This window comes from Danio rerio, chromosome 18 (assembly GCF_052040795.2).
Source record: "Danio rerio strain M-AB ecotype USA chromosome 18, GRCz13ab, whole genome shotgun sequence".
Classification (NCBI taxonomy): Eukaryota; Metazoa; Chordata; class Actinopteri; order Cypriniformes; family Danionidae; genus Danio; species Danio rerio.
This window is the reverse complement of record NC_141038.1, coordinates 31,622,206-31,648,468: the sequence shown is the minus strand read 5'-3', so window position 1 is coordinate 31,648,468 and position 26,263 is coordinate 31,622,206. Positions and strand designations below refer to the sequence as shown.

Genomic DNA, 26,263 nt, shown 5'->3' with positions numbered 1-26,263 from the left:
AACACCGTCTAGGTTACCTTAAACTGCAGAGTTGAATTTTAAACATCAAAAGTCGACAGAGCAGAGATCAGGGTCCCGTGATGCAATTCACAACCATAAATTAACGGGAAACACTTGTGAATCACAACATATTGTGAATTGACAGTTTGTTTGTTTTTTTCATACTTTGCACAGTTGCTCCGTTAAAAAGCCGAAAAACTCTGTTAAAAGGCCATCAAAAAATGTTGTGATGCCTTTTACCCAGTATCAAAATAGAACTTTGCTCATTTCACACACAAAAATCGCCGGCGGCCCGAGACTATTTTGCAAATTCGTTAAATGGTGATGGACTTTCATTGCTTATGATTAAACTCTGGCCCCTGACCCTTTTTACGAGCGGTCAGGTGTGCAAAATTAGCAATCTGTAACATGACAAACATGACCTTTGTTGTAGAGAAAAACAGCACTCACGTTCATGTTTAGTCACATCTCCGGATTGTTTGTGTTCACGGAGTTTCTCTGTCCAGCGTTCATTGGAGCTTTAAGTCCAGATATTTGGATAAAAGTTGGTATGTTGTGCATGCCACAAACATAAAAATAATAAATGAATAAATAAATAAATAAATAAATAAATAAATAAATAAATATTTAAATATTTAAATAAATAAATGATTGAATTAATGAATAAATAAATAAATAAATAAATAAATAATGCAGTTGCGAGGGCAAAACGGGGGGGGGGGGGGGGGGGGGGCGGCAACTCTGAACTAATAAGGTGTCTCTAATGAAGGGGCCGGTAAGCATCTGTACAGAAGTCGTGTGCTGCACAAGTCTGCTTTAAAGTTTTCCAAGCATCGGCCGCTTTTACTTCCGGTAAAATGTTGTCATCGTAAGTTTAAATACTGGCTGACAGATACACACTTGAGAGGACAAGGAGGGTTGTTCCTCCCGGTGTTGTGTCTGTGTGAGCTATTCTGCTCTCGCCGCTGCCTTTTAAATAGCCAGATTTTGACTGCGACCTTCGCTTACGGCCATACCACCCTGAGCACGCCCGATCTCGTCCGATCTCGGAAGCTAAGCAGGGTCGGGCCTGGTTAGTACTTGGATGGGAGACCGCCTGGGAATACCAGGTGCTGTAAGCTTTTGGTTCTCCTTCATTTGTCAGCTAATACACTTCTTCAGCTCCCAGCTTTGCTGCTATCTATAAACTTTCAATTCCATTGCTTCCTATTCGCTTTTCTCTGGGACTTCTGTCCTATTCAGAGCAGCAAGGGAAAGCCCAGCTGTGTCATTTTTTCTTTCCTCCTCCAGGGGGCGATGGAGAGGCTTCTCCCTCTCTCTCTCTCCCCCTCCCTCTCAATAGCAGCACGCACTGAAACTGTCAAGTGCTACAAGCTCCCCAAGCTATAGCCCACGCGGGTTTACAAAGTTTTGGGGGACCCGAAGCCCTTACATACCATTTATTTACAAAAAGTACCCCCGCATATTGCAAGCCAACAGTACAGTAGTTTAACCTCACTCACTGGCATGCTCAATGCCATTTTTCACGGTCTACTGATGTGCCTTCACCAAGTGCACATAGATGGATAAAATATTGAGCCTTTTCAAGTCCTACATTTTATTTGTTTTCATTTTTAAATCAATAGCATACAGGGCGTCAGACGGAGGGCCTGTTAATATCATTATATGAATAACTAATTCTTTTGATGACATCATTTACACTGAAAAAAAAAAAAATTCCGTAAAAATGCGGTTTTCCGTATTTTGTGATTCATGTTTTTATTAATTCTCCCCCCACCCCGGTTTATTTATGCTTTTGAATTGCATTCTGGGACCTTGAACTTTCTCCCAACAACTTCTAACCTCGAAAAGTACGAAAAAGTGACTTTTATAGACATGGTTATTAGTTGAAAGTGATATATTGTCTGGGTTGTCGTTGTACACGCTACAAAAACAAGCACATGTTATTTTCCATACTTTTTTTTTCTCCCTATACGTTCTAATATTCCAAACTGCAACACCGTCTAGGTTACCTTAAACTGCAGAGTTGAATTTTAAACATCAAAAGTCGACAGAGCAGAGATCAGGGTCCCGTGATGCAATTCACAACCATAAATTAACGGGAAACACTTGTGAATCACAACATATTGTGAATTGACAGTTTGTTTGTTTTTTTCATACTTTGCACAGTTGCTCCGTTAAAAAGCCGAAAAACTCTGTTAAAAGGCCATCAAAAAATGTTGTGATGCCTTTTACCCAGTATCAAAATAGAACTTTGCTCATTTCACACACAAAAATCGCCGGCGGCCCGAGACTATTTTGCAAATTCGTTAAATGGTGATGGACTTTCATTGCTTATGATTAAACTCTGGCCCCTGACCCTTTTTACGAGCGGTCAGGTGTGCAAAATTAGCAATCTGTAACATGACAAACATGACCTTTGTTGTAGAGAAAAACAGCACTCACGTTCATGTTTAGTCACATCTCCGGATTGTTTGTGTTCACGGAGTTTCTCTGTCCAGCGTTCATTGGAGCTTTAAGTCCAGATATTTGGATAAAAGTTGGTATGTTGTGCATGCCACAAACATAAAAATAATAAATGAATAAATAAATAAATAAATAAATAAATAAATATTTAAATATTTAAATAAATAAATGATTGAATTAATGAATAAATAAATAAATAAATAAATAAATAATGCAGTTGCGAGGGCAAAACGGGGGGGGGGGGGGGGGCGGCAACTCTGAACTAATAAGGTGTCTCTAATGAAGGGGCCGGTAAGCATCTGTACAGAAGTCGTGTGCTGCACAAGTCTGCTTTAAAGTTTTCCAAGCATCGGCCGCTTTTACTTCCGGTAAAATGTTGTCATCGTAAGTTTAAATACTGGCTGACAGATACACACTTGAGAGGACAAGGAGGGTTGTTCCTCCCGGTGTTGTGTCTGTGTGAGCTATTCTGCTCTCGCCGCTGCCTTTTAAATAGCCAGATTTTGACTGCGACCTTCGCTTACGGCCATACCACCCTGAGCACGCCCGATCTCGTCCGATCTCGGAAGCTAAGCAGGGTCGGGCCTGGTTAGTACTTGGATGGGAGACCGCCTGGGAATACCAGGTGCTGTAAGCTTTTGGTTCTCCTTCATTTGTCAGCTAATACACTTCTTCAGCTCCCAGCTTTGCTGCTATCTATAAACTTTCAATTCCATTGCTTCCTATTCGCTTTTCTCTGGGACTTCTGTCCTATTCAGAGCAGCAAGGGAAAGCCCAGCTGTGTCATTTTTTCTTTCCTCCTCCAGGGGGCGATGGAGAGGCTTCTCCCTCTCTCTCTCTCCCCCTCCCTCTCAATAGCAGCACGCACTGAAACTGTCAAGTGCTACAAGCTCCCCAAGCTATAGCCCACGCGGGTTTACAAAGTTTTGGGGGACCCGAAGCCCTTACATACCATTTATTTACAAAAAGTACCCCCGCATATTGCAAGCCAACAGTACAGTAGTTTAACCTCACTCACTGGCATGCTCAATGCCATTTTTCACGGTCTACTGATGTGCCTTCACCAAGTGCACATAGATGGATAAAATATTGAGCCTTTTCAAGTCCTACATTTTATTTGTTTTCATTTTTAAATCAATAGCATACAGGGCGTCAGACGGAGGGCCTGTTAATATCATTATATGAATAACTAATTCTTTTGATGACATCATTTACACTGAAAAAAAAAAAAATTCCGTAAAAATGCGGTTTTCCGTATTTTGTGATTCATGTTTTTATTAATTCTCCCCCCACCCCTGTTTATTTATGCTTTTGAATTGCATTCTGGGACCTTGAACTTTCTCCCAACAACTTCTAACCTCGAAAAGTACGAAAAAGTGACTTTTATAGACATGGTTATTAGTTGAAAGTGATATATTGTCTGGGTTGTCGTTGTACACGCTACAAAAACAAGCACATGTTATTTTCCATACTTTTTTTTTCTCCCTATACGTTCTAATATTCCAAACTGCAACACCGTCTAGGTTACCTTAAACTGCAGAGTTGAATTTTAAACATCAAAAGTCGACAGAGCAGAGATCAGGGTCCCGTGATGCAATTCACAACCATAAATTAACGGGAAACACTTGTGAATCACAACATATTGTGAATTGACAGTTTGTTTGTTTTTTTCATACTTTGCACAGTTGCTCCGTTAAAAAGCCGAAAAACTCTGTTAAAAGGCCATCAAAAAATGTTGTGATGCCTTTTACCCAGTATCAAAATAGAACTTTGCTCATTTCACACACAAAAATCGCCGGCGGCCCGAGACTATTTTGCAAATTCGTTAAATGGTGATGGACTTTCATTGCTTATGATTAAACTCTGGCCCCTGACCCTTTTTACGAGCGGTCAGGTGTGCAAAATTAGCAATCTGTAACATGACAAACATGACCTTTGTTGTAGAGAAAAACAGCACTCACGTTCATGTTTAGTCACATCTCCGGATTGTTTGTGTTCACGGAGTTTCTCTGTCCAGCGTTCATTGGAGCTTTAAGTCCAGATATTTGGATAAAAGTTGGTATGTTGTGCATGCCACAAACATAAAAATAATAAATGAATAAATAAATAAATAAATAAATAAATAAATATTTAAATATTTAAATAAATAAATGATTGAATTAATGAATAAATAAATAAATAAATAAATAAATAATGCAGTTGCGAGGGCAAAACGGGGGGGGGGGGGGGGGGGGCGGCAACTCTGAACTAATAAGGTGTCTCTAATGAAGGGGCCGGTAAGCATCTGTACAGAAGTCGTGTGCTGCACAAGTCTGCTTTAAAGTTTTCCAAGCATCGGCCGCTTTTACTTCCGGTAAAATGTTGTCATCGTAAGTTTAAATACTGGCTGACAGATACACACTTGAGAGGACAAGGAGGGTTGTTCCTCCCGGTGTTGTGTCTGTGTGAGCTATTCTGCTCTCGCCGCTGCCTTTTAAATAGCCAGATTTTGACTGCGACCTTCGCTTACGGCCATACCACCCTGAGCACGCCCGATCTCGTCCGATCTCGGAAGCTAAGCAGGGTCGGGCCTGGTTAGTACTTGGATGGGAGACCGCCTGGGAATACCAGGTGCTGTAAGCTTTTGGTTCTCCTTCATTTGTCAGCTAATACACTTCTTCAGCTCCCAGCTTTGCTGCTATCTATAAACTTTCAATTCCATTGCTTCCTATTCGCTTTTCTCTGGGACTTCTGTCCTATTCAGAGCAGCAAGGGAAAGCCCAGCTGTGTCATTTTTTCTTTCCTCCTCCAGGGGGCGATGGAGAGGCTTCTCCCTCTCTCTCTCTCCCCCTCCCTCTCAATAGCAGCACGCACTGAAACTGTCAAGTGCTACAAGCTCCCCAAGCTATAGCCCACGCGGGTTTACAAAGTTTTGGGGGACCCGAAGCCCTTACATACCATTTATTTACAAAAAGTACCCCCGCATATTGCAAGCCAACAGTACAGTAGTTTAACCTCACTCACTGGCATGCTCAATGCCATTTTTCACGGTCTACTGATGTGCCTTCACCAAGTGCACATAGATGGATAAAATATTGAGCCTTTTCAAGTCCTACATTTTATTTGTTTTCATTTTTAAATCAATAGCATACAGGGCGTCAGACGGAGGGCCTGTTAATATCATTATATGAATAACTAATTCTTTTGATGACATCATTTACACTGAAAAAAAAAAAAATTCCGTAAAAATGCGGTTTTCCGTATTTTGTGATTCATGTTTTTATTAATTCTCCCCCCACCCCTGTTTATTTATGCTTTTGAATTGCATTCTGGGACCTTGAACTTTCTCCCAACAACTTCTAACCTCGAAAAGTACGAAAAAGTGACTTTTATAGACATGGTTATTAGTTGAAAGTGATATATTGTCTGGGTTGTCGTTGTACACGCTACAAAAACAAGCACATGTTATTTTCCATACTTTTTTTTTCTCCCTATACGTTCTAATATTCCAAACTGCAACACCGTCTAGGTTACCTTAAACTGCAGAGTTGAATTTTAAACATCAAAAGTCGACAGAGCAGAGATCAGGGTCCCGTGATGCAATTCACAACCATAAATTAACGGGAAACACTTGTGAATCACAACATATTGTGAATTGACAGTTTGTTTGTTTTTTTCATACTTTGCACAGTTGCTCCGTTAAAAAGCCGAAAAACTCTGTTAAAAGGCCATCAAAAAATGTTGTGATGCCTTTTACCCAGTATCAAAATAGAACTTTGCTCATTTCACACACAAAAATCGCCGGCGGCCCGAGACTATTTTGCAAATTCGTTAAATGGTGATGGACTTTCATTGCTTATGATTAAACTCTGGCCCCTGACCCTTTTTACGAGCGGTCAGGTGTGCAAAATTAGCAATCTGTAACATGACAAACATGACCTTTGTTGTAGAGAAAAACAGCACTCACGTTCATGTTTAGTCACATCTCCGGATTGTTTGTGTTCACGGAGTTTCTCTGTCCAGCGTTCATTGGAGCTTTAAGTCCAGATATTTGGATAAAAGTTGGTATGTTGTGCATGCCACAAACATAAAAATAATAAATGAATAAATAAATAAATAAATAAATAAATAAATATTTAAATATTTAAATAAATAAATGATTGAATTAATGAATAAATAAATAAATAAATAAATAAATAATGCAGTTGCGAGGGCAAAACGGGGGGGGGGGGGGGGGCGGCAACTCTGAACTAATAAGGTGTCTCTAATGAAGGGGCCGGTAAGCATCTGTACAGAAGTCGTGTGCTGCACAAGTCTGCTTTAAAGTTTTCCAAGCATCGGCCGCTTTTACTTCCGGTAAAATGTTGTCATCGTAAGTTTAAATACTGGCTGACAGATACACACTTGAGAGGACAAGGAGGGTTGTTCCTCCCGGTGTTGTGTCTGTGTGAGCTATTCTGCTCTCGCCGCTGCCTTTTAAATAGCCAGATTTTGACTGCGACCTTCGCTTACGGCCATACCACCCTGAGCACGCCCGATCTCGTCCGATCTCGGAAGCTAAGCAGGGTCGGGCCTGGTTAGTACTTGGATGGGAGACCGCCTGGGAATACCAGGTGCTGTAAGCTTTTGGTTCTCCTTCATTTGTCAGCTAATACACTTCTTCAGCTCCCAGCTTTGCTGCTATCTATAAACTTTCAATTCCATTGCTTCCTATTCGCTTTTCTCTGGGACTTCTGTCCTATTCAGAGCAGCAAGGGAAAGCCCAGCTGTGTCATTTTTTCTTTCCTCCTCCAGGGGGCGATGGAGAGGCTTCTCCCTCTCTCTCTCTCCCCCTCCCTCTCAATAGCAGCACGCACTGGAACTGTCAAGTGCTACAAGCTCCCCAAGCTATAGCCCACGCGGGTTTACAAAGTTTTGGGGGACCCGAAGCCCTTACATACCATTTATTTACAAAAAGTACCCCCACATATTGCAAGCCAACAGTACAGTAGTTTAACCTCACTCACTGGCATGCTCAATGCCATTTTTCACGGTCTACTGATGTGCCTTCACCAAGTGCACATAGATGGATAAAATATTGAGCCTTTTCAAGTCCTACATTTTATTTGTTTTCATTTTTAAATCAATAGCATACAGGGCGTCAGACGGAGGGCCTGTTAATATCATTATATGAATAACTAATTCTTTTGATGACATCATTTACACTGAAAAAAAAAAAAATTCCGTAAAAATGCGGTTTTCCGTATTTTGTGATTCATGTTTTTATTAATTCTCCCCCCACCCCGGTTTATTTATGCTTTTGAATTGCATTCTGGGACCTTGAACTTTCTCCCAACAACTTCTAACCTCGAAAAGTACGAAAAAGTGACTTTTATAGACATGGTTATTAGTTGAAAGTGATATATTGTCTGGGTTGTCGTTGTACACGCTACAAAAACAAGCACATGTTATTTTCCATACTTTTTTTTTCTCCCTATACGTTCTAATATTCCAAACTGCAACACCGTCTAGGTTACCTTAAACTGCAGAGTTGAATTTTAAACATCAAAAGTCGACAGAGCAGAGATCAGGGTCCCGTGATGCAATTCACAACCATAAATTAACGGGAAACACTTGTGAATCACAACATATTGTGAATTGACAGTTTGTTTGTTTTTTTCATACTTTGCACAGTTGCTCCGTTAAAAAGCCGAAAAACTCTGTTAAAAGGCCATCAAAAAATGTTGTGATGCCTTTTACCCAGTATCAAAATAGAACTTTGCTCATTTCACACACAAAAATCGCCGGCGGCCCGAGACTATTTTGCAAATTCGTTAAATGGTGATGGACTTTCATTGCTTATGATTAAACTCTGGCCCCTGACCCTTTTTACGAGCGGTCAGGTGTGCAAAATTAGCAATCTGTAACATGACAAACATGACCTTTGTTGTAGAGAAAAACAGCACTCACGTTCATGTTTAGTCACATCTCCGGATTGTTTGTGTTCACGGAGTTTCTCTGTCCAGCGTTCATTGGAGCTTTAAGTCCAGATATTTGGATAAAAGTTGGTATGTTGTGCATGCCACAAACATAAAAATAATAAATGAATAAATAAATAAATAAATAAATAAATATTTAAATATTTAAATAAATAAATGATTGAATTAATGAATAAATAAATAAATAAATAAATAATGCAGTTGCGAGGGCAAAACGGGGGGGGGGGGGGGGGGGGGGGGGCAACTCTGAACTAATAAGGTGTCTCTAATGAAGGGGCCGGTAAGCATCTGTACAGAAGTCGTGTGCTGCACAAGTCTGCTTTAAAGTTTTCCAAGCATCGGCCGCTTTTACTTCCGGTAAAATGTTGTCATCGTAAGTTTAAATACTGGCTGACAGATACACACTTGAGAGGACAAGGAGGGTTGTTCCTCCCGGTGTTGTGTCTGTGTGAGCTATTCTGCTCTCGCCGCTGCCTTTTAAATAGCCAGATTTTGACTACGATCTTCGCTTACGGCCATACCACCCTGAGCACGCCCGATCTCGTCCGATCTCGGAAGCTAAGCAGGGTCGGGCCTGGTTAGTACTTGGATGGGAGACCGCCTGGGAATACCAGGTGCTGTAAGCTTTTGGTTCTCCTTCATTTGTCAGCTAATACACTTCTTCAGCTCCCAGCTTTGCTGCTATCTATAAACTTTCAATTCCATTGCTTCCTATTCGCTTTTCTCTGGGACTTCTGTCCTATTCAGAGCAGCAAGGGAAAGCCCAGCTGTGTCATTTTTTCTTTCCTCCTCCAGGGGGCGATGGAGAGGCTTCTCCCTCTCTCTCTCTCCCCCTCCCTCTCAATAGCAGCACGCACTGAAACTGTCAAGTGCTACAAGCTCCCCAAGCTATAGCCCACGCGGGTTTACAAAGTTTTGGGGGACCCGAAGCCCTTACATACCATTTATTTACAAAAAGTACCCCCACATATTGCAAGCCAACAGTACAGTAGTTTAACCTCACTCACTGGCATGCTCAATGCCATTTTTCACGGTCTACTGATGTGCCTTCACCAAGTGCACATAGATGGATAAAATATTGAGCCTTTTCAAGTCCTACATTTTATTTGTTTTCATTTTTAAATCAATAGCATACAGGGCGTCAGACGGAGGGCCTGTTAATATCATTATATGAATAACTAATTCTTTTGATGACATCATTTACACTGAAAAAAAAAAAAAATTCCGTAAAAATGCGGTTTTCCGTATTTTGTGATTCATGTTTTTATTAATTCTCCCCCCACCCCGGTTTATTTATGCTTTTGAATTGCATTCTGGGACCTTGAACTTTCTCCCAACAACTTCTAACCTCGAAAAGTACGAAAAAGTGACTTTTATAGACATGGTTATTAGTTGAAAGTGATATATTGTCTGGGTTGTCGTTGTACACGCTACAAAAACAAGCACATGTTATTTTCCATACTTTTTTTTTCTCCCTATACGTTCTAATATTCCAAACTGCAACACCGTCTAGGTTACCTTAAACTGCAGAGTTGAATTTTAAACATCAAAAGTCGACAGAGCAGAGATCAGGGTCCCGTGATGCAATTCACAACCATAAATTAACGGGAAACACTTGTGAATCACAACATATTGTGAATTGACAGTTTGTTTGTTTTTTTCATACTTTGCACAGTTGCTCCGTTAAAAAGCCGAAAAACTCTGTTAAAAGGCCATCAAAAAATGTTGTGATGCCTTTTACCCAGTATCAAAATAGAACTTTGCTCATTTCACACACAAAAATCGCCGGCGGCCCGAGACTATTTTGCAAATTCGTTAAATGGTGATGGACTTTCATTGCTTATGATTAAACTCTGGCCCCTGACCCTTTTTACGAGCGGTCAGGTGTGCAAAATTAGCAATCTGTAACATGACAAACATGACCTTTGTTGTAGAGAAAAACAGCACTCACGTTCATGTTTAGTCACATCTCCGGATTGTTTGTGTTCACGGAGTTTCTCTGTCCAGCGTTCATTGGAGCTTTAAGTCCAGATATTTGGATAAAAGTTGGTATGTTGTGCATGCCACAAACATAAAAATAATAAATGAATAAATAAATAAATAAATAAATAAATAAATATTTAAATATTTAAATAAATAAATGATTGAATTAATGAATAAATAAATAAATAAATAAATAAATAATGCAGTTGCGAGGGCAAAACGGGGGGGGGGGGGGGGGGCGGCAACTCTGAACTAATAAGGTGTCTCTAATGAAGGGGCCGGTAAGCATCTGTACAGAAGTCGTGTGCTGCACAAGTCTGCTTTAAAGTTTTCCAAGCATCGGCCGCTTTTACTTCCGGTAAAATGTTGTCATCGTAAGTTTAAATACTGGCTGACAGATACACACTTGAGAGGACAAGGAGGGTTGTTCCTCCCGGTGTTGTGTCTGTGTGAGCTATTCTGCTCTCGCCGCTGCCTTTTAAATAGCCAGATTTTGACTGCGACCTTCGCTTACGGCCATACCACCCTGAGCACGCCCGATCTCGTCCGATCTCGGAATCTAAGCAGGGTCGGGCCTGGTTAGTACTTGGATGGGAGACCGCCTGGGAATACCAGGTGCTGTAAGCTTTTGGTTCTCCTTCATTTGTCAGCTAATACACTTCTTCAGCTCCCAGCTTTGCTGCTATCTATAAACTTTCAATTCCATTGCTTCCTATTCGCTTTTCTCTGGGACTTCTGTCCTATTCAGAGCAGCAAGGGAAAGCCCAGCTGTGTCATTTTTTCTTTCCTCCTCCAGGGGGCGATGGAGAGGCTTCTCCCTCTCTCTCTCTCCCCCTCCCTCTCAATAGCAGCACGCACTGAAACTGTCAAGTGCTACAAGCTCCCCAAGCTATAGCCCACGCGGGTTTACAAAGTTTTGGGGGACCCGAAGCCCTTACATACCATTTATTTACAAAAAGTACCCCCACATATTGCAAGCCAACAGTACAGTAGTTTAACCTCACTCACTGGCATGCTCAATGCCATTTTTCACGGTCTACTGATGTGCCTTCACCAAGTGCACATAGATGGATAAAATATTGAGCCTTTTCAAGTCCTACATTTTATTTGTTTTCATTTTTAAATCAATAGCATACAGGGCGTCAGACGGAGGGCCTGTTAATATCATTATATGAATAACTAATTCTTTTGATGACATCATTTACACTGAAAAAAAAAAAAATTCCGTAAAAATGCGGTTTTCCGTATTTTGTGATTCATGTTTTTATTAATTCTCCCCCCACCCCTGTTTATTTATGCTTTTGAATTGCATTCTGGGACCTTGAACTTTCTCCCAACAACTTCTAACCTCGAAAAGTACGAAAAAGTGACTTTTATAGACATGGTTATTAGTTGAAAGTGATATATTGTCTGGGTTGTCGTTGTACACGCTACAAAAACAAGCACATGTTATTTTCCATACTTTTTTTTTCTCCCTATACGTTCTAATATTCCAAACTGCAACACCGTCTAGGTTACCTTAAACTGCAGAGTTGAATTTTAAACATCAAAAGTCGACAGAGCAGAGATCAGGGTCCCGTGATGCAATTCACAACCATAAATTAACGGGAAACACTTGTGAATCACAACATATTGTGAATTGACAGTTTGTTTGTTTTTTTCATACTTTGCACAGTTGCTCCGTTAAAAAGCCGAAAAACTCTGTTAAAAGGCCATCAAAAAATGTTGTGATGCCTTTTACCCAGTATCAAAATAGAACTTTGCTCATTTCACACACAAAAATCGCCGGCGGCCCGAGACTATTTTGCAAATTCGTTAAATGGTGATGGACTTTCATTGCTTATGATTAAACTCTGGCCCCTGACCCTTTTTACGAGCGGTCAGGTGTGCAAAATTAGCAATCTGTAACATGACAAACATGACCTTTGTTGTAGAGAAAAACAGCACTCACGTTCATGTTTAGTCACATCTCCGGATTGTTTGTGTTCACGGAGTTTCTCTGTCCAGCGTTCATTGGAGCTTTAAGTCCAGATATTTGGATAAAAGTTGGTATGTTGTGCATGCCACAAACATAAAAATAATAAATGAATAAATAAATAAATAAATAAATAAATAAATATTTAAATATTTAAATAAATAAATGATTGAATTAATGAATAAATAAATAAATAAATAATGCAGTTGCGAGGGCAAAACGGGGGGGGGGGGGGGGGGGGGGGGGCGGCAACTCTGAACTAATAAGGTGTCTCTAATGAAGGGGCCGGTAAGCATCTGTACAGAAGTCGTGTGCTGCACAAGTCTGCTTTAAAGTTTTCCAAGCATCGGCCGCTTTTACTTCCGGTAAAATGTTGTCATCGTAAGTTTAAATACTGGCTGACAGATACACACTTGAGAGGACAAGGAGGGTTGTTCCTCCCGGTGTTGTGTCTGTGTGAGCTATTCTGCTCTCGCCGCTGCCTTTTAAATAGCCAGATTTTGACTGCGACCTTCGCTTACGGCCATACCACCCTGAGCACGCCCGATCTCGTCCGATCTCGGAAGCTAAGCAGGGTCGGGCCTGGTTAGTACTTGGATGGGAGACCGCCTGGGAATACCAGGTGCTGTAAGCTTTTGGTTCTCCTTCATTTGTCAGCTAATACACTTCTTCAGCTCCCAGCTTTGCTGCTATCTATAAACTTTCAATTCCATTGCTTCCTATTCGCTTTTCTCTGGGACTTCTGTCCTATTCAGAGCAGCAAGGGAAAGCCCAGCTGTGTCATTTTTTCTTTCCTCCTCCAGGGGGCGATGGAGAGGCTTCTCCCTCTCTCTCTCTCCCCCTCCCTCTCAATAGCAGCACGCACTGAAACTGTCAAGTGCTACAAGCTCCCCAAGCTATAGCCCACGCGGGTTTACAAAGTTTTGGGGGACCCGAAGCCCTTACATACCATTTATTTACAAAAAGTACCCCCACATATTGCAAGCCAACAGTACAGTAGTTTAACCTCACTCACTGGCATGCTCAATGCCATTTTTCACGGTCTACTGATGTGCCTTCACCAAGTGCACATAGATGGATAAAATATTGAGCCTTTTCAAGTCCTACATTTTATTTGTTTTCATTTTTAAATCAATAGCATACAGGGCGTCAGACGGAGGGCCTGTTAATATCATTATATGAATAACTAATTCTTTTGATGACATCATTTACACTGAAAAAAAAAAAAAAATTCCGTAAAAATGCGGTTTTCCGTATTTTGTGATTCATGTTTTTATTAATTCTCCCCCCACCCCGGTTTATTTATGCTTTTGAATTGCATTCTGGGACCTTGAACTTTCTCCCAACAACTTCTAACCTCGAAAAGTACGAAAAAGTGACTTTTATAGACATGGTTATTAGTTGAAAGTGATATATTGTCTGGGTTGTCGTTGTACACGCTACAAAAACAAGCACATGTTATTTTCCATACTTTTTTTTTCTCCCTATACGTTCTAATATTCCAAACTGCAACACCGTCTAGGTTACCTTAAACTGCAGAGTTGAATTTTAAACATCAAAAGTCGACAGAGCAGAGATCAGGGTCCCGTGATGCAATTCACAACCATAAATTAACGGGAAACACTTGTGAATCACAACATATTGTGAATTGACAGTTTGTTTGTTTTTTTCATACTTTGCACAGTTGCTCTGTTAAAAAGCCGAAAAACTCTGTTAAAAGGCCATCAAAAAATGTTGTGATGCCTTTTACCCAGTATCAAAATAGAACTTTGCTCATTTCACACACAAAAATCGCCGGCGGCCCGAGACTATTTTGCAAATTCGTTAAATGGTGATGGACTTTCATTGCTTATGATTAAACTCTGGCCCCTGACCCTTTTTACGAGCGGTCAGGTGTGCAAAATTAGCAATCTGTAACATGACAAACATGACCTTTGTTGTAGAGAAAAACAGCACTCACGTTCATGTTTAGTCACATCTCCGGATTGTTTGTGTTCACGGAGTTTCTCTGTCCAGCGTTCATTGGAGCTTTAAGTCCAGATATTTGGATAAAAGTTGGTATGTTGTGCATGCCACAAACATAAAAATAATAAATGAATAAATAAATAAATAAATAAATAAATAAATATTTAAATATTTAAATAAATAAATGATTGAATTAATGAATAAATAAATAAATAAATAAATAAATAATGCAGTTGCGAGGGCAAAACGGGGGGGGGGGGGGGGGTGGGGGGGCGTCAACTCTGAACTAATAAGGTGTCTCTAATGAAGGGGCCGGTAAGCATCTGTACAGAAGTCGTGTGCTGCACAAGTCTGCTTTAAAGTTTTCCAAGCATCGGCCGCTTTTACTTCCGGTAAAATGTTGTCATCGTAAGTTTAAATACTGGCTGACAGATACACACTTGAGAGGACAAGGAGGGTTGTTCCTCCCGGTGTTGTGTCTGTGTGAGCTATTCTGCTCTCGCCGCTGCCTTTTAAATAGCCAGATTTTGACTGCGACCTTCGCTTACGGCCATACCACCCTGAGCACGCCCGATCTCGTCCGATCTCGGAAGCTAAGCAGGGTCGGGCCTGGTTAGTACTTGGATGGGAGACCGCCTGGGAATACCAGGTGCTGTAAGCTTTTGGTTCTCCTTCATTTGTCAGCTAATACACTTCTTCAGCTCCCAGCTTTGCTGCTATCTATAAACTTTCAATTCCATTGCTTCCTATTCGCTTTTCTCTGGGACTTCTGTCCTATTCAGAGCAGCAAGGGAAAGCCCAGCTGTGTCATTTTTTCTTTCCTCCTCCAGGGGGCGATGGAGAGGCTTCTCCCTCTCTCTCTCTCCCCCTCCCTCTCAATAGCAGCACGCACTGAAACTGTCAAGTGCTACAAGCTCCCCAAGCTATAGCCCACGCGGGTTTACAAAGTTTTGGGGGACCCGAAGCCCTTACATACCATTTATTTACAAAAAGTACCCCCACATATTGCAAGCCAACAGTACAGTAGTTTAACCTCACTCACTGGCATGCTCAATGCCATTTTTCACGGTCTACTGATGTGCCTTCACCAAGTGCACATAGATGGATAAAATATTGAGCCTTTTCAAGTCCTACATTTTATTTGTTTTCATTTTTAAATCAATAGCATACAGGGCGTCAGACGGAGGGCCTGTTAATATCATTATATGAATAACTAATTCTTTTGATGACATCATTTACACTGAAAAAAAAAAAAATTCCGTAAAAATGCGGTTTTCCGTATTTTGTGATTCATGTTTTTATTAATTCTCCCCCCACCCCTGTTTATTTATGCTTTTGAATTGCATTCTGGGACCTTGAACTTTCTCCCAACAACTTCTAACCTCGAAAAGTACGAAAAAGTGACTTTTATAGACATGGTTATTAGTTGAAAGTGATATATTGTCTGGGTTGTCGTTGTACACGCTACAAAAACAAGCACATGTTATTTTCCATACTTTTTTTTTCTCCCTATACGTTCTAATATTCCAAACTGCAACACCGTCTAGGTTACCTTAAACTGCAGAGTTGAATTTTAAACATCAAAAGTCGACAGAGCAGAGATCAGGGTCCCGTGATGCAATTCACAACCATAAATTAACGGGAAACACTTGTGAATCACAACATATTGTGAATTGACAGTTTGTTTGTTTTTTTCATACTTTGCACAGTTGCTCCGTTAAAAAGCCGAAAAACTCTGTTAAAAGGCCATCAAAAAATGTTGTGATGCCTTTTACCCAGTATCAAAATAGAACTTTGCTCATTTCACACACAAAAATCGCCGGCGGCCCGAGACTATTTTGCAAATTCGTTAAATGGTGATGGACTTTCATTGCTTATGATTAAACTCTGGCCCCTGACCCTTTTTACGAGCGGTCAGGTGTGCAAAATTAGCAATCTGTAACATGACAAACATGACCTTTGTTGTAGAGAAAAACAGCACTCACGTTCATGTTTAGTCACATCTCCGGATTGTTTGTGTTCACGGAGTTTCTCTGTCCAGCGTTCATTGGAGCTTTAAGTCCAGATATTTGGATAAAAGTTGGTATGTTGTGCATGCCACAAACATAAAAATAATAAATGAATAAATAAATAAATAAATAAATAAATAAATATTTAAATATTTAAATAAATAAATGATTGAATTAATGAATAAATAAATAAATAAATAAATAAATAATGCAGTTGCGAGGGCAAAACGGGGGGGGGGGGGGGGGGGGGTGTGGGCGGCAACTCTGAACTAATAAGGTGTCTCTAATGAAGGGGCCGGTAAGCATCTGTACAGAAGTCGTGTGCTGCACAAGTCTGCTTTAAAGTTTTCCAAGCATCGGCCGCTTTTACTTCCGGTAAAATGTTGTCATCGTAAGTTTAAATACTGGCTGACAGATACACACTTGAGAGGACAAGGAGGGTTGTTCCTCCCGGTGTTGTGTCTGTGTGAGCTATTCTGCTCTCGCCGCTGCCTTTTAAATAGCCAGATTTTGACTGCGACCTTCGCTTACGGCCATACCACCCTGAGCACGCCCGATCTCGTCCGATCTCGGAAGCTAAGCAGGGTCGGGCCTGGTTAGTACTTGGATGGGAGACCGCCTGGGAATACCAGGTGCTGTAAGCTTTTGGTTCTCCTTCATTTGTCAGCTAATACACTTCTTCAGCTCCCAGCTTTGCTGCTATCTATAAACTTTCAATTCCATTGCTTCCTATTCGCTTTTCTCTGGGACTTCTGTCCTATTCAGAGCAGCAAGGGAAAGCCCAGCTGTGTCATTTTTTCTTTCCTCCTCCAGGGGGCGATGGAGAGGCTTCTCCCTCTCTCTCTCTCCCCCTCCCTCTCAATAGCAGCACGCACTGAAACTGTCAAGTGCTACAAGCTCCCCAAGCTATAGCCCACGCGGGTTTACAAAGTTTTGGGGGACCCGAAGCCCTTACATACCATTTATTTACAAAAAGTACCCCCACATATTGCAAGCCAACAGTACAGTAGTTTAACCTCACTCACTGGCATGCTCAATGCCATTTTTCACGGTCTACTGATGTGCCTTCACCAAGTGCACATAGATGGATAAAATATTGAGCCTTTTCAAGTCCTACATTTTATTTGTTTTCATTTTTAAATCAATAGCATACAGGGCGTCAGACGGAGGGCCTGTTAATATCATTATATGAATAACTAATTCTTTTGATGACATCATTTACACTGAAAAAAAAAAAAAAATTCCGTAAAAATGCGGTTTTCCGTATTTTGTGATTCATGTTTTTATTAATTCTCCCCCCACCCCGGTTTATTTATGCTTTTGAATTGCATTCTGGGACCTTGAACTTTCTCCCAACAACTTCTAACCTCGAAAAGTACGAAAAAGTGACTTTTATAGACATGGTTATTAGTTGAAAGTGATATATTGTCTGGGTTGTCGTTGTACACGCTACAAAAACAAGCACATGTTATTTTCCATACTTTTTTTTTCTCCCTATACGTTCTAATATTCCAAACTGCAACACCGTCTAGGTTACCTTAAACTGCAGAGTTGAATTTTAAACATCAAAAGTCGACAGAGCAGAGATCAGGGTCCCGTGATGCAATTCACAACCATAAATTAACGGGAAACACTTGTGAATCACAACATATTGTGAATTGACAGTTTGTTTGTTTTTTTCATACTTTGCACAGTTGCTCCGTTAAAAAGCCGAAAAACTCTGTTAAAAGGCCATCAAAAAATGTTGTGATGCCTTTTACCCAGTATCAAAATAGAACTTTGCTCATTTCACACACAAAAATCGCCGGCGGCCCGAGACTATTTTGCAAATTCGTTAAATGGTGATGGACTTTCATTGCTTATGATTAAACTCTGGCCCCTGACCCTTTTTACGAGCGGTCAGGTGTGCAAAATTAGCAATCTGTAACATGACAAACATGACCTTTGTTGTAGAGAAAAACAGCACTCACGTTCATGTTTAGTCACATCTCCGGATTGTTTGTGTTCACGGAGTTTCTCTGTCCAGCGTTCATTGGAGCTTTAAGTCCAGATATTTGGATAAAAGTTGGTATGTTGTGCATGCCACAAACATAAAAATAATAAATGAATAAATAAATAAATAAATAAATAAATATTTAAATATTTAAATAAATAAATGATTGAATTAATGAATAAATAAATAAATAAATAAATAAATAATGCAGTTGCGAGGGCAAAACGGGGGGGGGGGGGGGGGGGCGGCAACTCTGAACTAATAAGGTGTCTCTAATGAAGGGGCCGGTAAGCATCTGTACAGAAGTCGTGTGCTGCACAAGTCTGCTTTAAAGTTTTCCAAGCATCGGCCGCTTTTACTTCCGGTAAAATGTTGTCATCGTAAGTTTAAATACTGGCTGACAGATACACACTTGAGAGGACAAGGAGGGTTGTTCCTCCCGGTGTTGTGTCTGTGTGAGCTATTCTGCTCTCGCCGCTGCCTTTTAAATAGCCAGATTTTGACTGCGACCTTCGCTTACGGCCATACCACCCTGAGCACGCCCGATCTCGTCCGATCTCGGAAGCTAAGCAGGGTCGGGCCTGGTTAGTACTTGGATGGGAGACCGCCTGGGAATACCAGGTGCTGTAAGCTTTTGGTTCTCCTTCATTTGTCAGCTAATACACTTCTTCAGCTCCCAGCTTTGCTGCTATCTATAAACTTTCAATTCCATTGCTTCCTATTCGCTTTTCTCTGGGACTTCTGTCCTATTCAGAGCAGCAAGGGAAAGCCCAGCTGTGTCATTTTTTCTTTCCTCCTCCAGGGGGCGATGGAGAGGCTTCTCCCTCTCTCTCTCTCCCCCTCCCTCTCAATAGCAGCACGCACTGAAACTGTCAAGTGCTACAAGCTCCCCAAGCTATAGCCCACGCGGGTTTACAAAGTTTTGGGGGACCCGAAGCCCTTACATACCATTTATTTACAAAAAGTACCCCCACATATTGCAAGCCAACAGTACAGTAGTTTAACCTCACTCACTGGCATGCTCAATGCCATTTTTCACGGTCTACTGATGTGCCTTCACCAAGTGCACATAGATGGATAAAATATTGAGCCTTTTCAAGTCCTACATTTTATTTGTTTTCATTTTTAAATCAATAGCATACAGGGCGTCAGACGGAGGGCCTGTTAATATCATTATATGAATAACTAATTCTTTTGATGACATCATTTACACTGAAAAAAAAAAAAAATTCCGTAAAAATGCGGTTTTCCGTATTTTGTGATTCATGTTTTTATTAATTCTCCCCCCACCCCGGTTTATTTATGCTTTTGAATTGCATTCTGGGACCTTGAACTTTCTCCCAACAACTTCCCACCAAGCAAAGTTACGTCCAAAAGACGTCTTTTCTACGTCTCTGTCAGACGTTGAAATTACGTCCTCTGAAGAGCCAGAATGAAAGTTTTTATGACGTCTTTTATTGACGTCTTTTCAACGTCTTTTTTCGACGTCTTTTCGGCGTCTTTTTGACGTCCTTTTACAGTATTTTTGACGTCTTTTTTGTCTATTTACTTTTATTTATTTGTATTACCCAGCTAACATAAGACCAGCGGGCCACTGGCGGCCCGCCGGCGGCAAAGTCGGCGGTCCACTGGCGGGCGACGCCCGCGGTCCACCTCAATTTGCTCATCGTTATTCCAGCGGCCCACCATCGGCTCCCGCCGCTTTTCCGACGGTGGTCCGCCATCGGACCGCTGGTTTTAAATAAGTGTCTGCTGGCGGCCCGCGGTCGGTCCACATGTCATTTTTAAATATTATATTAGCCTTTACAATTGTATTCAATATAAATATGTCCAATAATGAAATCAAGTACAAAATACTTAATCATTATAACATTTATTTATAATACTGCATAACGAACATACATTAAACACTTAATGAAATGTTTCAAAAACACATACGTTAACAAATATAACAAAATAAATATAAAATACATATAAAATACATACAAATATAATATAACAACATACATACAACAGTTACATTATACAGTAGTTTTATAAGTAATGTTAATGGTTTAAATATGAACTAATATGAACAATACCTGTACAGCATAATTTATGTACAGCATTTACTAATGCATTAATAAAATCAGTCATGCTTGTTAACATTAGTTAATACATTGCGAGTTAACATGAATAAACAATTAACAACTTTTTACCATTTACCAACATTAGCAAAGATGAATAAATACTGTAATAAATGTATTGTTTATTATGTTAGTAAATACATTAACTAATACATACAACCTTATTGTAAAGTGGTAGCCATTCAACAATGAGTTTTCTATAATAAAGACAAACTTTGAGACTTCTCATTATAAAAATAAACTATTAAAAAAAATTATTGTTTATATTTTAACATTATTATAATTATTTATTATAATATTATATTAAATTATAACATTCTTATGACATTTAACGTTATTATAAATAACATAAGAATAAATTACATTGCGAATAAATATTAACATATTACAATAAATCTAAACGTGCATTATTATTACAAAATCAAACTGTAAAACATCTGGAGGTTATTAATAACTACACTGGGGCAGCACAGTGGCTCAGACTGTCACCTCACAGCAAAAAGGTCGCTGGTATGAGTCCCGGCTGGGTCCGCTGGCATTTCTGTGTGGAGTTTGCATGTTCTCCCTGTTTTGGTGTGGGTTTCCACCACAGTCCAAACACTTGTGCTATAGGTGAATTTGAACATAGTGTAGAAGTGTCTGTGAATACGAGAGTGTATGGGTGTTTCACAGTGCTGGGTTGCAGCTGGAAGGCTATGTAAAACATATGCCAAAGTAATATCCAGTTCCTTACGCTGTGGCGACCCCTGATATTAAGCTGAAGGAAAATGCAGGTTCTTTTGTCTGCCCCCTCATGATTAGCAGATCCTAATAAAAATGTCTTTGAGGCTCCCTTCCGCTGTCTCTCTTGTAGCAGGCTTCTTTCTTATCCTGAAATAACAGAATCATCAGTCATTATTTTTGTCCATCATCAGTAACTAGGTCATTATGGACATTAATGTTTGTATTTTTTATTGTCTTTTTATTGGACATCAAGACTGCATTGATTTGATCGATAACATTAATTTACAGTTTAAAAGTAACACTGAAATATTTTTACAGTTTAATATAATGATTTTTAATTTCAATACATTGTAAATGGTCCATTTGAGTATTAATAGACTGTCTGCTTAATATCTGTTGATTCTGCTCCTTCAACAGACATTAACTAACCCTAACCCTAACCCTTAATTTACCAAGTACATGTCAACTTACACCAACCCTAACCGCAACCCTAACAGTCTACTTATAATCTAATGAGAATTAGATGGCATGTAGATGCAATGCAGCTTAAATTCAACAAACAGACCATCAAAATAAATGTGACCATATATTTTATTAATGTGAGGTCAAAGCTGATTTGTTAGCATCATTACTTTAGTGTCAGATGATCCTTCAGAAATCATTCTAATAGGCTATTTGTTTGATGCAGTTGATATTAATATTAACATTAATAAAAGTAATCATTGGGAACACTTTTAAGTGACACTATAATATTACTTACCTTGAATGAAGTCTGGCAAGGAAAAACAAAGTGGTAGAGTGAGTAGAGGACGATCCAAAATCTAGAAAGAAGTAATAAAAAATATATATATTACTAACACATTTTAAGAAATGGATACTTGTATTAAACAAGGGTGCATAAAACAGATCAGAAGAGAGTTAAGATTTCTGATTCAAATACTTTTCAATTTAAACTTTCTATTCAATAATGAATCCTGAAATAACAAAACATGATAAAAATAAGAAATCTTGCTTGATCAGCAGCAAATTATGAATACAATATTACATTTTGGACTGGAGCACTGACGCTGTAAATTCAGCTTTGAGAAAAGCAATGTAAAAAATTGTTTAAAACCACTCACTTATGTTTGGATGTCAAAAAAAAAAAATAACTGCAATCAAGACATGTATCAGATGCATGATAATGTAGGGATTTCTTATAAAAATGCACATGAATCTATTTAACAGTTAATTATAGTCTTACCTGTGTTTCCTCCAGCTTTGTGATTAGCTCCCTTCATCTTGGCTCTTTTCTTCTGTTGTAGGGGTAATTTTGTCACTCCTGAAACCACAGAACACTTTTTAAAATTAATATTAGTTTACATTACTGTGAAATATCAAAGTAACACATTTGTACTAACTTTAACATTTTAATTCGCTCTTGTCGACAGTACAGTGCTTATTTTAGGCTTAATAAAATAGACTACCTCCAATAAAACATTGTCAAACCTCTCATCTACACATAAAATGTAATTAAAAGCCAACACTTTTATAAACAATAGCTAGCCTAATGCTAACGTTACCTTTGCTAAAACTCTAACGGACTTTTTCCAAAGACACAACAGTCTCTATAAAAAACATGTTCAACAGAAATATGTCAATTACCAGTAAGAAAAGTGTCAGAAACAGTTATATGTAACATTTGCGTGATTTTAGCGACTAAACTTACCTGAAATTAGTGAAAACTGCCGCATGAGAGAAGTGCTGTTGACGGTCAGGTGTCGTGTCGTTGCTCCGTTTCCATGACAACGCTCTCTGCTGCAGTGCTTGAATGGGGCTCGGTAATGGACACTTTAAAGTCACGCAGCATTTAAATAAACATTTAAACAAGTCATAAACATATTAAATAATGACATTTAATATTAAATCTTGATTTTTAAACTTAATTTTGTTTTGTTTTAATAATAACCTGTTATATTTAAAACCTCTTGTAGTTTTATTTACTAAACTTTGCTTTTATTAATAACTATATTTTTATTTAGTGCCTCATTTGTTTAAAATGTAAAAAGTGTTAAACAAAAGTACTTATATCAGGTACAGAACAGCCAACAACATTAAAAACATCACCGGGTGGGCCATCGGTCAGCCACTGGTGTCCAGACGGCGGTCCACCCACGGTAATCCGCTGGTGGCATGCCACCCAAAAAAACGCCGGTGGGCCGACATAACTTTTAGAATGGGCGGCTTGCCGCTGGTAAGCCGACGGCGGTCCGCCCATATCAAGCCGCTGAATTTGTGCCGACCAAAAAACGCAGACGGTCCGCCAACTCGATTGTTTGCTGGGTATGTATGTTTGTGATTCTTTTAAATGACAAACACCCATAGGACAAATAAACAGACAGTGCACATTAAATTGAAACATATTTATTTAACGAACAAACAAACAGTCCAATTCACCAGAAACCCAGAAACATGCATTAAATGGACAGTTCAGCCAAAAATGAATATTTAATAAACACTCAAAACAAATAGAAATGGATATATATATATATATATATATATATATATATATATATATATATATATATATATATATCAGATTTTTTTTTTCCTCAACAAAATGTATTCTGCGCTAGACCTTGTGCTATACGTCCAAAATAGGTCAGATTTGAACGTTGAATTTACGTCCAAAAGTGGTCATAGTCCGACGTCAATATGTCAACAAGATTTGCACGTCGAACTGACGTGCAGATATGGTCACGGACGGACCGACGCAAAATATACGTGATCTGCACGTCCGCACAACGTCTAGTGTTTGGTGGGTTCTAACCTCGAAAAGTACGAAAAAGTGACTTTTATAGACATGGTTATTAGTTGAAAGTGATATATTGTCTGGGTTGTCGTTGTACACGCTACAAAAACAAGCACATGTTATTTTCCATACTTTTTTTTTCTCCCTATACGTTCTAATATTCCAAACTGCAACACGGTCTAGGTTACCTTAAACTGCAGAGTTGAATTTTAAACATCAAAAGTCGACAGAGCAGAGATCAGGGTCCCGTGATGCAATTCACAACCATAAATTAACGGGAAACACTTGTGAATCACAACATATTGTGAATTGACAGTTTGTTTGTTTTTTTCATACTTTGCACAGTTGCTCCGTTAAAAAGCCGAAAAACTCTGTTAAAAGGCCATCAAAAAATGTTGTGATGCCTTTTACCCAGTATCAAAATAGAACTTTGCTCATTTCACACACAAAAATCGCCGGCGGCCCGAGACTATTTTGCAAATTCGTTAAATGGTGATGGACTTTCATTGCTTATGATTAAACTCTGGCCCCTGACCCTTTTTACGAGCGGTCAGGTGTGCAAAATTAGCAATCTGTAACATGACAAACATGACCTTTGTTGTAGAGAAAAACAGCACTCACGTTCATGTTTAGTCACATCTCCGGATTGTTTGTGTTCACGGAGTTTCTCTGTCCAGCGTTCATTGGAGCTTTAAGTCCAGATATTTGGATAAAAGTTGGTATGTTGTGCATGCCACAAACATAAAAATAATAAATGAATAAATAAATAAATAAATAAATAAATAAATACGGGGGGGGGGGGGGCAACTCTGAAATAATAAGGTGTCTCTAATGAAGGGGCCGGTAAGCATCTGTACAGAAGTCGTGTGCTGCACAAGTCTGCTTTAAAGTTTTCCAAGCATCGGCCGCTTTTACTTCCGGTAAAATGTTGTCATCGTAAGTTTAAATACTGGCTGACAGATACACACTTGAGAGGACAAGGAGGGTTGTTCCTCCCGGTGTTGTGTCTGTGTGAGCTATTCTGCTCTCGCCGCTGCCTTTTAAATAGCCAGATTTTGACTGCGACCTTCGCTTACGGCCATACCACCCTGAGCACGCCCGATCTCGTCCGATCTCGGAAGCTAAGCAGGGTCGGGCCTGGTTAGTACTTGGATGGGAGACCGCCTGGGAATACCAGGTGCTGTAAGCTTTTGGTTCTCCTTCATTTGTCAGCTAATACACTTCTTCAGCTCCCAGCTTTGCTGCTATCTATAAACTTTCAATTCCATTGCATCCTATTCGCTTTTCTCTGGGACTTCTGTCCTATTCAGAGCAGCAAGGGAAAGCCCAGCTGTGTCATTTTTTCTTTCCTCCTCCAGGGGGCGATGGAGAGGCTTCTCCCTCTTTCTCTCTCCCTCCCCCTCTCTATTGAGTGAAGGAACTATGATGTCAATTTGTATGCAAGAAACCCGGAAGCGAGTTAGCATTTTAGCAGTTCCGGTTCCCTCGTCCCAAAGTCAATGGGTTTTTTGTATGGGGTTTCAGTAAATTTGTTTAAATAAGGTTTACGACATAAAACACAGCTGTTACATCACACTTGATTTTTTTAAATTGGTTATGCTTCTTTAAAAAGAGGGTTCCTATCAATTTGCTAAATGGGACTACAGGCTTTGTTGAGGACAATATTTGTCATCGAGATGATCTGGTCTGGACTGGACTCTGGAGCACAGCTCGCTTGTGTTGGGCATTTGGATTTGTCTGTTATTTAGGTATTTTCATGAATAGTATTTTATAGTTTGTATAATTATTCAAGTTGGAAATTCAGATTGTGTGTAGATAATGTGTTCACTTGTAAAGGCTGTCGAGACAGATTCATTTGTTGATCTTTTATTTTAATAAACGATAATATGAAGATGCTGCTCACCAGTGCAGCCTGTCTCTGTCCTTCTCTCAATAATGCAAACGTGTGAAAAAATGTGTAAAAATTATATGCATGTTAACTGTCATTTTAACGTGATCAAGTGATTTTTCGTCTTTTTTTCTTTATCTGAACACATTTAACTCTGTCATAACTGCAATGTTTACACTCCTCCATAAAACGTATAGCAGATGTGACTGTATGGGCTGCTTTTCGCTGTACTTCGTGTCAAAAAAGGAAAATTTAATGTTGTTCTCGATCCATAATAGAGATTGCAGGCATTTGATAGACTTGTTCCTCATCACGCCTCATTTCTGTCGTCGGTTAATGTAAGCGTGCTGTGTGCTCGCAAGCGCTACACTTATTTAAACGTGTCTT

General features: G+C 39.6%; 2 long non-coding RNA genes and 11 other non-coding genes across 13 annotated transcripts; 12 read left to right on the top strand and 1 right to left on the bottom strand.

Moving 5' to 3' along the window:
* The first annotated feature begins 1,002 nt into the window (after positions 1-1,002).
* Positions 1,003-1,121, top strand: LOC141378865 (5S ribosomal RNA). The gene has a single exon (XR_015515536.1). It is a non-coding gene; the product is annotated as a 5S ribosomal RNA (ribosomal RNA).
* Positions 1,122-2,984: 1,863 nt separating this feature from the next.
* Positions 2,985-3,103, top strand: LOC141378864 (5S ribosomal RNA). Its single transcript, XR_015515535.1, has one exon. It is a non-coding gene; the product is annotated as a 5S ribosomal RNA (ribosomal RNA).
* Positions 3,104-4,969: 1,866 nt separating this feature from the next.
* LOC141378863 (5S ribosomal RNA) lies at positions 4,970-5,088 on the top strand. The gene has a single exon (XR_015515534.1). It is a non-coding gene; the product is annotated as a 5S ribosomal RNA (ribosomal RNA).
* Positions 5,089-6,951: 1,863 nt separating this feature from the next.
* LOC141378862 (5S ribosomal RNA) lies at positions 6,952-7,070 on the top strand. Its single transcript, XR_015515533.1, has one exon. It is a non-coding gene; the product is annotated as a 5S ribosomal RNA (ribosomal RNA).
* Positions 7,071-8,930: 1,860 nt separating this feature from the next.
* LOC141378857 (5S ribosomal RNA) lies at positions 8,931-9,049 on the top strand. Its single transcript, XR_015515532.1, has one exon. It is a non-coding gene; the product is annotated as a 5S ribosomal RNA (ribosomal RNA).
* A 1,865-nt stretch (positions 9,050-10,914) lies between these two features.
* Positions 10,915-11,033, top strand: LOC141378860 (5S ribosomal RNA). Its single transcript, XR_015515531.1, has one exon. It is a non-coding gene; the product is annotated as a 5S ribosomal RNA (ribosomal RNA).
* Positions 11,034-12,896: 1,863 nt separating this feature from the next.
* On the top strand, positions 12,897-13,015 carry LOC141378907 (5S ribosomal RNA). The gene has a single exon (XR_015515525.1). It is a non-coding gene; the product is annotated as a 5S ribosomal RNA (ribosomal RNA).
* A 1,873-nt stretch (positions 13,016-14,888) lies between these two features.
* On the top strand, positions 14,889-15,007 carry LOC141378894 (5S ribosomal RNA). The gene has a single exon (XR_015515589.1). It is a non-coding gene; the product is annotated as a 5S ribosomal RNA (ribosomal RNA).
* Positions 15,008-16,880: 1,873 nt separating this feature from the next.
* On the top strand, positions 16,881-16,999 carry LOC137488391 (5S ribosomal RNA). The gene has a single exon (XR_015515578.1). It is a non-coding gene; the product is annotated as a 5S ribosomal RNA (ribosomal RNA).
* Positions 17,000-17,162: 163 nt separating this feature from the next.
* LOC147839769 (uncharacterized) lies at positions 17,163-25,882 on the top strand. The gene is made up of 2 exons (XR_015515083.1): positions 17,163-18,278; positions 25,304-25,882. It is a non-coding gene; the product is annotated as an uncharacterized LOC147839769 (long non-coding RNA).
* LOC137488373 (5S ribosomal RNA) lies at positions 18,863-18,981 on the top strand. The gene has a single exon (XR_015515560.1). It is a non-coding gene; the product is annotated as a 5S ribosomal RNA (ribosomal RNA).
* On the bottom strand, positions 20,745-22,978 carry LOC147832853 (uncharacterized). Its single transcript, XR_015515502.1, has 4 exons — positions 22,906-22,978; positions 22,441-22,518; positions 21,958-22,018; positions 20,745-21,344 (listed from the first exon to the last, which is right to left on the bottom strand). It is a non-coding gene; the product is annotated as an uncharacterized LOC147832853 (long non-coding RNA).
* LOC137488364 (5S ribosomal RNA) lies at positions 25,059-25,177 on the top strand. Its single transcript, XR_015515541.1, has one exon. It is a non-coding gene; the product is annotated as a 5S ribosomal RNA (ribosomal RNA).
* Positions 25,883-26,263: the final 381 nt, after the last annotated feature.